The 10846-nt window shown below is 36.8% G+C and overlaps 1 pseudogene; it reads right to left on the bottom strand.

Annotated features, from left to right (window-relative positions):
- Positions 1–980: 980 nt before the first annotated feature.
- Gm14687 lies at positions 981–4759 on the bottom strand (annotated as a pseudogene).
- Positions 4760–10846: the final 6087 nt, after the last annotated feature.

Genomic DNA, 10846 nt, shown 5'->3' with positions numbered 1-10846 from the left:
TAATCAAGTGAGATTTCAGTACTTGTTTCAGTATTTCAAAGGAAACTTTTATGAGAACATAAAATGTGAACAAAAATTTTACCCAGTTTTTCCACTTGATTTTATAAACTTTTTAATTTTAAATATTAGAGCTGAATCAGGAACCTGGAAAAGAATTTGTCACATTTTTGGAAGAACAGATATTTTAAAAGAAACTGTTAGCTAAAAAAGAGTTTTTGCCTCACAAGGAACACGGCTATTTATTAAATTAGTATTGTATCAAAATAGTATAAATGGCTTATTATCAGGTGCTCCATTACCAAAACCTATTAGATTTATGGAAAGTAAAATCGGAAAAAGCTTAAATTGAAAGTTTCAATGCAAAATATCCCTCCTCTTCTGGCATTTAAAGACATATATGTTTGTTTTGTATTTAATTGACACACACACACATATTTTTCCTTGAGAATGTTGTACAGGTTTTGATCATAATCAGTAAATATCCCCCATCTCCTCCCAGATCCACACCCCCTCCACATCTCAATTTTGTGGATTTTTAAAATATGTCAAGTTCAAACTGATGCCCATATAGTTTGGGATATGTAACCTTCCCTTACCACATGGTTTGCTGACTAGGGTCTTCACTCTTAGACAAAACTGACTTTTCTCCTTTTTAGAAGGTATTAGCTGCTCCACAACATTGTGACTTCGTGCCCACCTCCTTTCTCCATGCTGTAACTTGGTTTGGTTTGTTCTTGCACACAGCTTGTGCATATTGTCATAGCTGTGTTTATATGCTCCACTCTATCCTAAAACTACTGTTTTCTTACAGTCATCCACTATGCATGTATCCTACATTCCTTCCTTCCCTGTTGCACATTTATGGCTGAGAATTTCAGTTTCTTATTACTTGCACCTGTGCCAAGATGGGTTTATGTTTTAATCACCATTTTACTGCAAATAGAAGACTCATTAATAAGTATTGAGAGATAATAAGGAATTCAGGCATCCTTAGTCTTCTGTTGTCCTTTCTTCCCAATCAGCGATTTGTGGATGTGTCCGGTGACACCACCACCAGCAATGATAGCCTTTGTCAGAGAATCCAATTCTCCACTTATAGCAAGTTGCAAGTGAAGAGGGGTAATACACTTTACCTTTAAGTCTTTTTGGGGGGGGGATTTTTTTTAATTAGGTATTTTCCTCATTTACATTTCAAATGCTATCCAAAAAGTCCCCCATACCCTCCCCCCACCCCCCTACCCACCCACTCCCACTTTTTGGCCCTAGCGTTCCCCTGTACTGGGGCATATAAAGTTTGCAAGTCCAATGGGCCTCTCTTTCCAGTGATGACCTACTAGGCCATTTTTTGATACATATGCAGCTAGAGACAAGAGCTCCGGGGTACTGGTTAGTTCATAATGTTGTTCCACCTATAGGGTTGCAGATCCCTTTAGCTCCTTGGGTATTTTCTCTAGCTCCTCCATTGGGGGTCCTGTAATCCATCCAATAGCTGACTGTGAGCATCCACTTCTGTGTTTGCTAGGCCCCAGCGTAGTCTCACTAGAGACAGTTATATCAGGGTCCTATCCCCACAATCTTTCTACTGTATGCAATGGTGTCAGCGTTTGGAGGCTGATTATGGTATGGATCCCTGGATATGGCAGTCTCTAGATGGTCCATCCTTTTGTATCAGCTCCAAACTTTGTCTCTGTAACTCCTTCCGTGGGTGTTTTATTCCCAATTCTAAGAAGGGGCAAAGTGTCCACACTTTGGTCTTCATTCTTCTTGAGTTTCATGTGTTTTGCAAATTGTAAATTATATCTTGGGTATTCTAAGTTTCTGGGCTAATGTCCACTTATCATTGAGTACATATCATTTGAGTTCTTTTGTGATTGGGTTACCTCACTCAGGATAATGCCCTCCAGGACCAACCATTTGCCTAGGAATTTCATAAATTCATTTTTTAATAGCTGAGTAGTACTCCATTGTGTAAATATACCACAATTTTTGTATCCATTCCTCTGTTGAGGGGCATCTGGGTTCTTTCCAGCTTCTGGCTATTATAAATAAGGCTGCTATGAACATAGTGGAGCATGTGTCCTTCTTACCGGTTGGGACATCTTCTGGATATATGCCCAGGAGAGGTATTTCGGGAATGTCCAGTAGTACCATGTCCAATTTTTTGAGGAACCACCAGACTGATTTCCAGAGTGGTTGTACAAGCCTGCACTCCCACCAACAGTGGAGGAGTGTTCCTCTTCTCCACATCCTTGCCAGCATCTGCTGTCACCTGAATTTTTGATCTTAGCCATTCTGACTGGTGTGAGATGGAATCTCAGGGTTGTTTTGATTTGCATTTCCCTGATGATTAAGGATGCTGAACATTTTTCAGGTGTTTCTCTGCCATTCTGCATTCCTCAGGTGAGAATTCTTTGTTTAGCTCTGAGCCCCATTTTTTAATGGGGTTATTGGATTTTCTGGAGTCCACCTTCTTGAGTTCTTTATATATATTGGATATTAGTCCTCTATCTGATTTAGGATAGTTAGGATAGTTAAAGATACTTTCCCAATCTGTTGGTGGCCTTTTTGTCTTATTGATGGTGTCTTTTGCCTTACAGAAGCTTTGTAGTTTCATGAGGTCCCATTTGTCTATTCTCGAACTTACAGCACAAGCCATTGCTGTTCTATTGAGGAATTTTTCCCCTGTGCCAATATCTTCGAGGCTTTTCGCCACTTTCTCCTCTATAAGTTTCAGTGTCTCTGATTTTATGTGGAGCTCCTTGATTCACTTAGATTTGACCTTAGTACAAGGAGATAGGAATGGATTGATTCACATTCTTCTACATGATAACAACCAGATGTGCCAGCAGCATTTGTTGAAAATGCTCTCTTTTTTCCACTGGATTGTTTTAGCTCCCTTGTTGAAGATCAAGTGACCATAGGTGTGTTGGTTCATTTCTGGGTCTTCAATTCTGTTCCATTGGTTTACTTTTCTGTTGTTATACCAGTACCATGCCATTTTTATCACAATTGCTCTGTAGTAAAGCTTTAGGTCAGGCATGGTGATTCCACCAGAGGTTCTTTTATCCTTGAGAAGAGTTTTTGCTATCCTAGGTTTTTTTGTTATTCCAGATGAATTTGCAGATTGTTCTTTCTAATTCGTTAAAGAATTGAGTTGGGATTTTGATGGGGATTACATTGAATCTGTAGATTGCTTTTGGCAAAATAGCCATTTTTAGAATGTTGATCCTGCCAATCCATGAGCATGGGAGATCTTTCTATCTTCTGAGATCTTCTTTAATTTATTTCTTGACTTGAAGTTATTATTATAGAGATCTTTCACTTCCTTAGTCAGAATCACGCCAAGGTATTTTATATTATTTGTGACTATTGAGAAGGGTGTGTTTTCCCTAATTTCTTTCTCACCCTGTTTATTCTTTGTGTAGAGAAAGGCCATTGAATTGTTTGAGTTAATTTTATATCCAGCTACTTCACTGAAAGAGTTTATCAGGTTTAGGAGTTCTCTGGTAGAATTTTTAGGGTCACTTATATATTCTATCATATCATCTTCAAAAAGAGATATTGGTTCTTTGAGAAAATCAACAAGATAGATAAACACTTAGCCAGACTCACTAGAGGGCACAGGGACAGCATCCTAATTAATAAAATCAGAAATGTAAAGGGAGACATAACAACAAACCCTGAAGAAATACAAAACACCATCAGATCCTTCTACAAAATTGGAAAATCTAGGCAAAATGGGCAAATTTCTAGACAGATACCAGGTACCAAATTTAAACCAGGATCAAGTTAATGATCTAAACAGTCCCATATCCCCTAAAGAAATAGAAGCAGTCATTAATGGTCTCCCAACCAAAAAAAGCCCAGGATAGATGGGTTTAGTGCAGAGTTATATCAGACCTTCAAAGAAGATCTAATTCCAGTTCTGCACAAACTATTCCACAAAATAGAAGTAGAAGGTACTCTACCCAACTCATTCTATGAAGCCACAATTACTCTGATACCTAAACCACAGAAAGATCCAACAAAGATAGAGAACTTCAGACCAATTTCCCTTATGAATATCGATGCAAAATTACTCAATAAAATTCTCGCTAACTGAATCAAAGAACACATCAAAGCAATCATCCATCCTGACCAAGTAGGTTTTATTCCAGGGATGCAGGGATGGTTTAATATATGAAAATCCATCAACATAATCCATTATATAAACAAACTCAAAGAAAAAAAAACACATGATCATCTCGTTAGATGTGGAGCAAGCATTTGACAAAATCCAACACTCATTCATGATAAAAGTCTTGGAAAGATCAGGAATTCAAGGCCCATACCGAAACATGATAAAAGAAATCTACAGCAAATCAGTAGCCAACATCAAAGTAAATGGAAGCAATCCCACTAAAATCAGGGACTAGACAAGGCTGCCCACTTTCTCCCTACCTATTCAACATTGTACTTGAAATCCTAGGCAGAGCAATTCGACAACAAAAGGATAATAAGGGGATACAAATTGGAAAAGAAGAAGTCAAAATATCACCTTTAAGTCTTTTGATGCATTTCCTGCCAACTCAAGTACCTCTGTGTTGAGGTACTCTAGGATGGCTGGGCTGTATACACAGCAGCAGTCACACCCGCAGACAAAAATGGTTGGTTGTCCTAGTGGCCCACATTGAACTGCAAGAATGCTGGCTGTGTGTGGGAAACCAACCGCCTTTGTCTTGCTCTTTCCGGAATCCTTTCCAGCCTTACAGCCAGCCATCTTGAACTGTGCTGAAACTCCAACAAGCAAGGAAGAGACGAAGCCAGGCAGACTCTCAGCGAAATTCTTTTTTTTTTTTTCCTCAGACAAATTCTTAACAGCTGTCCAATGTTGGTGATTCCAGTGGACTGTATCTCTGTGAAAAACACAATTTTGCCTTTTTGTAATTCTATTTGAGCAAGTTGGAGGCTTAATTAGCCTTCCAACCAACCAAATTTCTGCATTCGAGTCTTAACCATATTTAAGTGTTACTATGATTTCAAATAAGCTATTGATTCTGATGTAGTGGGCTTTGATTGAGTTGACTGTTTTGTTTTGTTTTGTTTTTTAACTGTTTGAATTTTAATTGTGATGCAGAAGTTATAGTAACAAACATAACAAACATTATACAGACATTGTTTCCACTCTGGTGGATAAGCTCAATAAAGGTCATATCCTTACCCCACCCCACCCCACCCCCCAAAAAATACTGAGAGATGCGCTGTCCATGGGTGTTATTGGGAGTCTATTTAATACTGTTTCCATTTATCAGCATAATAGTAGCATGTTATTCCTGGGTCCTATTGTCTTTCTGGCCATAAGTTCTGTTTTGTTGGTTGGTTGGTTTTTTTTTGTTGTTGTTGTTGTTGTTGTTTTTGTTTTTGTTTTTGTTTTTTGAGACAGGGTTTCTCTGTGTAGCCCTGGCTGTCCTGGAACTCACTCTGTAGACCAGACTGTCCTCGAACTCAGAAATCTGCCTGCCTCTGCCTCCAGAGTGCTGGGATTAAAGGCATGAGCCACCAACACCCGGCTTGGCCATAAGTTCCTGATCAATAATGGTGTTAGGTATAGGTTTTGTCTTGTGGAGCAAGACTTACATCCAATCAGAAAGTGGCTAGTTACACATATGACATTCTTTCCACTCACAAGATATGTCAATAAGCATGTTTTGTCAGGCCAGTCATTATTGTAGTTCACAGGATTTACATCAGGGTAAGATTTATGATTACAGTTCTCCTCCATTAGTTACAATACAGTCCATCACTAAGAAGATAGTATGGATGAAGCTTCCAGATCATCATCAAATTTATTTTTCCATGTTCTATGACTCTATTATGTGATGTCTCCAGCAATAAGGTTTTACCATCAAGCTCTGAAGGGTACTGAGAATACTAGAAATGGAGTGAAATTTTGGGATTCTGTGGCACCTCATTGGCCAATAATGAGTTATCTCATTCCTGACACTGGGCATTATATGTGTTACCTTATTATATATGGTGGAGACATTTTCATCCCACTCTATGATAAATCATAAATTTGTAGTTATCCTCTCTCTCTCTCTCTCTCTCTCTATATATATATATATATATATATATATATATATATATACACTCACACATATACATATATATTCTTCATTGTATCCCCTCTAGCACAATCTCTCTTCCTTCACAGCAATTTAACCCTTCATACCACTAGTAAAATGAAAATTTAAAACATTTTGATGTTTAACCTTTTAATCAGAATGGAAAAAAAATATGATGAAAACTGATGAGAGCCCAAACTGGTACATCGATTATAGGATTAGTGTGCACATTCCTCAGAAACCTAAAAGCAGTTCTACCACATGTTCCAGATGTATGACTCTGACTCTTGGTAATATACCCCAAATTCTCTATATTCCAACACAGTTTACAGGGCTTCAGATTTGGGGAATACTCTTCAAGTTCAGTGCTGCTTGACTGATTCTTGCATAATTCAGCTTGCTAATCATTTATTGCCTTAGTAGAATGTGGAGCAGCCTAATAACTGAAATTAAGGAAATATTTGCTATTTGCTATCATATTATCATCTTTAACTTTTCTGAATAAAATTACCACTATTTAATCTCTCTCTCTCTCTCTCTCTCTCTCTCTCTCTCTCTCTCTCACACACACACACACACACACACACATACACTCTCTTGCTCTCTCTCTCACACATGTGCATGTAGTGTGTCTGTGTGTTTGAAGACTTAGTGCAACACCTCATATCTACTATGTACCTGCTTTACCACTAACCACAATTACATTTCTAATCTATTTCCTTTTTGTTTTCATCTGTTAATACCAATAGGTGAATTTTATGGGAGAAGGGATTGTCTCTTTTTGAACTGATTAGTTTGTAATATTTTCCCTGTAATAACTATATTTAGAAGGGACTTTGATATGCAGTATTTTTTCTAGATTCAGTTGCTGAATAAAGAATAACATATAATGACCTCAATGAATTTATGCTTATAAGAAAGTGCTATGAATGAGACTTCAGTAGTCCAAGATTTTAAAAATCTCTGGGAGTATATAAGAAAACTTCTCTAGGTAAAGAGGTATAAGTGTTTCTATTTATATTATCATTTGAAACCAGATGCATAATGAGTCAGACATATGAATGTGATAGGAAGGATTCTTTTACTTTTAATTGCATTTATTTTTCCGTATATAAATTTTTATTTTAAATAGCTGTATATTCACAGGACATTGCTATGATAGAACACAGATGTTCTGTACCCATCATGCAGTTTCCAGCAAAGATTATTATATAAGGAAGTATAGTACACTATTAAAACTAGGCAATTGACAATGATACTGTGGTTTCTTCTATTTCTATATCACATTGTCATGTATGTAAGTTTGAATAACTACATCACTAATCATAATTAGATCATCTTCTTTTCAAAAAACTAAATATCTTTGGAAATACAGGTATATATTTCCCAAAGTGTCTTTCTTTCCTTACAGTTACTTGTAGTGATTTAGGGGAGGGCAGGACATAAGTTTTTCTGTCCCATAAAAGACTTCTTAAGAAGAGTGTGATCATCTCTCTCATACTTAACTATACTTCTAATACTAAAGGATTTTTTTCATGGGATTTTGCAAACAGACTATACACTTGAGTCAGACAAGAAGGGTCTCAATCATTTGCATGATGTTCAAAATAGCAAAGGTTAGAATAATAATTCGGTAGTCAGACTCCACTTTTGCTGCTGTAAACTCAGCAGGGCCTTTTTCTACAAAAAATCAGATGAAAATTGTACTCCCACTGTGTAAGAGAAATAGATTTTCCTAAGGCCTTACCTAGAGTGTGCTAACAGAACCATTTGATTTAGAGTAATAGTGTCTGCATTCACATTGCCTCGATTTCTCTGTGTGTTTTATATTTTTATCTTTTCTCACAATGGTCTCATTTGGGAATTAAAATGAAAATTACTTTGGTTAAACCTGGTTTACACTTACTATCTTTTTGGTACTTATAATTTTACTAAGGTTTGAGATTTAAACACTGCCCCCACCGCTATATGCACACAAGATTGTTGTTTACCTGAAAATGCTCTCAGATTTTCACCCCATATAGCCTATTTGCCCCTAGAGAAAATGTGAGCAAACTTTCTCATGCATGATGTTTATGGAGCTCTGGACAGCTGCTCTCTTTCAGAAACTAAAAACACCCTGAAATTATGTCACCAGAAGCAGTTCAATTGCCAGTGGACCAGCTGCCGTTTTGTGTAGACAGATTTATCAAAGGGTTGAATGCTGAGAATAAACCCAAGCATAGGGACATTGCAATTATGAATTCCAAATGAAAGAATTCACATCCAAAGATATTATCACAACAGAATGCATCTGAATCTGTATCCTCTGATCCCCTAAGATTAAATGTCTTTAGAGACCAGATAGGCAATTTATCTGCAGGGTCAGCATTTAAAAAATATTGAGCATTCCTGGTTGTTTTTAAAGCTACAAATACATAAGAAGACAAATACACAAACACACATGTACACGTGCGCGCGCGCGCTCGCGCGCGCACACACACACACACACACACACACACACACACACACACACGGGGGTACTTGGAAGGCTCAGAGGATTGATTGAAGATAGATGCAAAATACATGTAAGGAAAAAAAAAAGTGTGTCATCAAAAAAACAAAAGTTACTGTCTTGTTTTATTTCTGATACTAGACATTACTGAGAAGTATTCTAAAATAGTATGGGTTCATTACTAGTTGTTATGTGGGTGTATTAAATAGGGATTAGCTCACAAAACATCTCCAATGATATACCATTGAATCTTGGAGTAGACATTTGGCATATTTTACTGCACTTTTGCAGAATTAACAACTTTTATATATGACAATCTCTCAGTTCAAAAATAAACAGCAATACTTTGATTACTTAAGTCTATTGGCACACGTTAATTCAAATAATAACAGCTTCCCATTAAACATGTTATTATAGTTCTACTGAATTTGTCCTTTTCCCACTTCTTTCTTAGGTGGTTTATATTTCCACAAATCTTTCAATTTTCCAGTTTCTTTGAAGTAAAGTTCAAGTAAAGGTATTTATTATTTTATCTTCACATCCCTTGGCAATTCTATTCATTATGGTAATGGTGTGTTAACATCATGGATACTCACTCACACAAACCTTCAAAATACAGTCTATATTGCACTTAGCCTTTTGCTTCCAGGCAGCAAAATGTACAGCATGTGCTCACAACTTTAGCCAATTGTAATGCAGTGAAGTTATAATATTTTATATATAATATTTTATATATAATATTTTATATATAATATTATATATAGCATTTTATATATAATATTATATATATTATTAAAGGCACAGTAAAAATTCTGGATGACAGGAACTATTTCAGTTATATTATAATCTTATCTGACCAACAGAGTGCTGTGTTGTTTTTGATGTGGCAGCCTGACAATGCATGCAAAAACTGTTATAAATAATATGAAATAATTTTACAGCAGGAGACTCCAATATGCTTATGAGATAGCAAAATGAAGATGTGTAGTCATTTTTTATGCCTATAGAATTCAGAGAAGAGGTCTGGGAAAAGCTATTAGTACCCAAACCTATGGGACACAATGAAAGCATTCCTAAGAGGGAAACTCATACCTCTGAGTGCCTCCAAAAAGAAACTGGAGAAAGCACACACTAGCAGCTTGAGAACACATCTAAAAGCTCTAGAAAAAAAGGAAGCAAATTCACCCAAGAGGAGTAGACGGCAGGAAATAATCAAACTCAGGGGTGAAATCAACCAAGTGGAAACAAGAAGAACTATTCAAAGAATTAACCAAACGCGGAGTTGTTTCTTTGAGAAAATCAACAAGATAGATAAACCCTTAGCTAGACTCACTAGAGGGCATAGGGACAAAATCCTAATTAACAAAATCAGAAGTGAACCTCAATATATAGAAGAATGATTACCATTTTAGTTAAAAAAAAACAAAACAAAACAGGGTGTATTCAAGACCTTAGGATATAGAGGAGCATACATTTTCAATAATTTATTCATTTATTCACTTTACACCATGATTCCAGTCCTTTCCTCTCCTTCCATTCCAACTCTTACAAACTCCTCCCCCCACCCCCGATTACCTCCATTCTTTCTATCAGAGAACAGGAGACCTCACTTGGATACTACCTCTCCATGAGCATCTAGTCACAGCAGGACTAAGCATATCCTCTCCCACTGTGGACCAACCAGGCAGTTCAGTTAGGGGGAAGGGTCCACTGACAGGCAAAAGAGTTAGAGATACCCCAGCTCCAATTGTTAAGGGACCCACATGAAGACCAAGCTGCATATTTGCATATTACAAATGTGTAGACACGTTAGGTCCGGCCCCTGCATGCTCTTTGGTTGGTGGTGGTTCAGTCTCTGTAAGTCCCCAATGGGCCAGGAATATACATTAAATATGGAAAGACCATTAAAAAGAACAGAAAGGACAAACTAGAGACAAAGGAGAAAATAAAGAACCAAATCTAAGAGATTTAACAAGGAGGGTGTTGAGAAGTTGGGTAAGTAGTGTTAGCATGTAATCTGAAAATTATTTCTGGTTTGTACAACAAAGTCATCACTGTTAAGGTAGAAAGAAGTATGCATAGGTGAATGGTAACATCAGAAGAAAAACTAAAGTGAGGTAAAAGGAAACAGAATGCAGTAAAGTCATAATTTACAGACTCTTGCAAAATTATTTTATACAGAATAGTAGGAAATTTATTATTAAAATACTCTTACTTCAGATGATAGTAATTACTTAAAATACTCTTA

Source organism: Mus musculus, chromosome X, assembly GCF_000001635.26.
Source record: "Mus musculus strain C57BL/6J chromosome X, GRCm38.p6 C57BL/6J".
In the NCBI taxonomy this organism is placed as follows: domain Eukaryota; kingdom Metazoa; phylum Chordata; class Mammalia; order Rodentia; family Muridae; genus Mus; species Mus musculus.
Note: the sequence above shows the minus strand (reverse complement) of the source record. Positions and strands in the feature narration are given on the sequence as shown.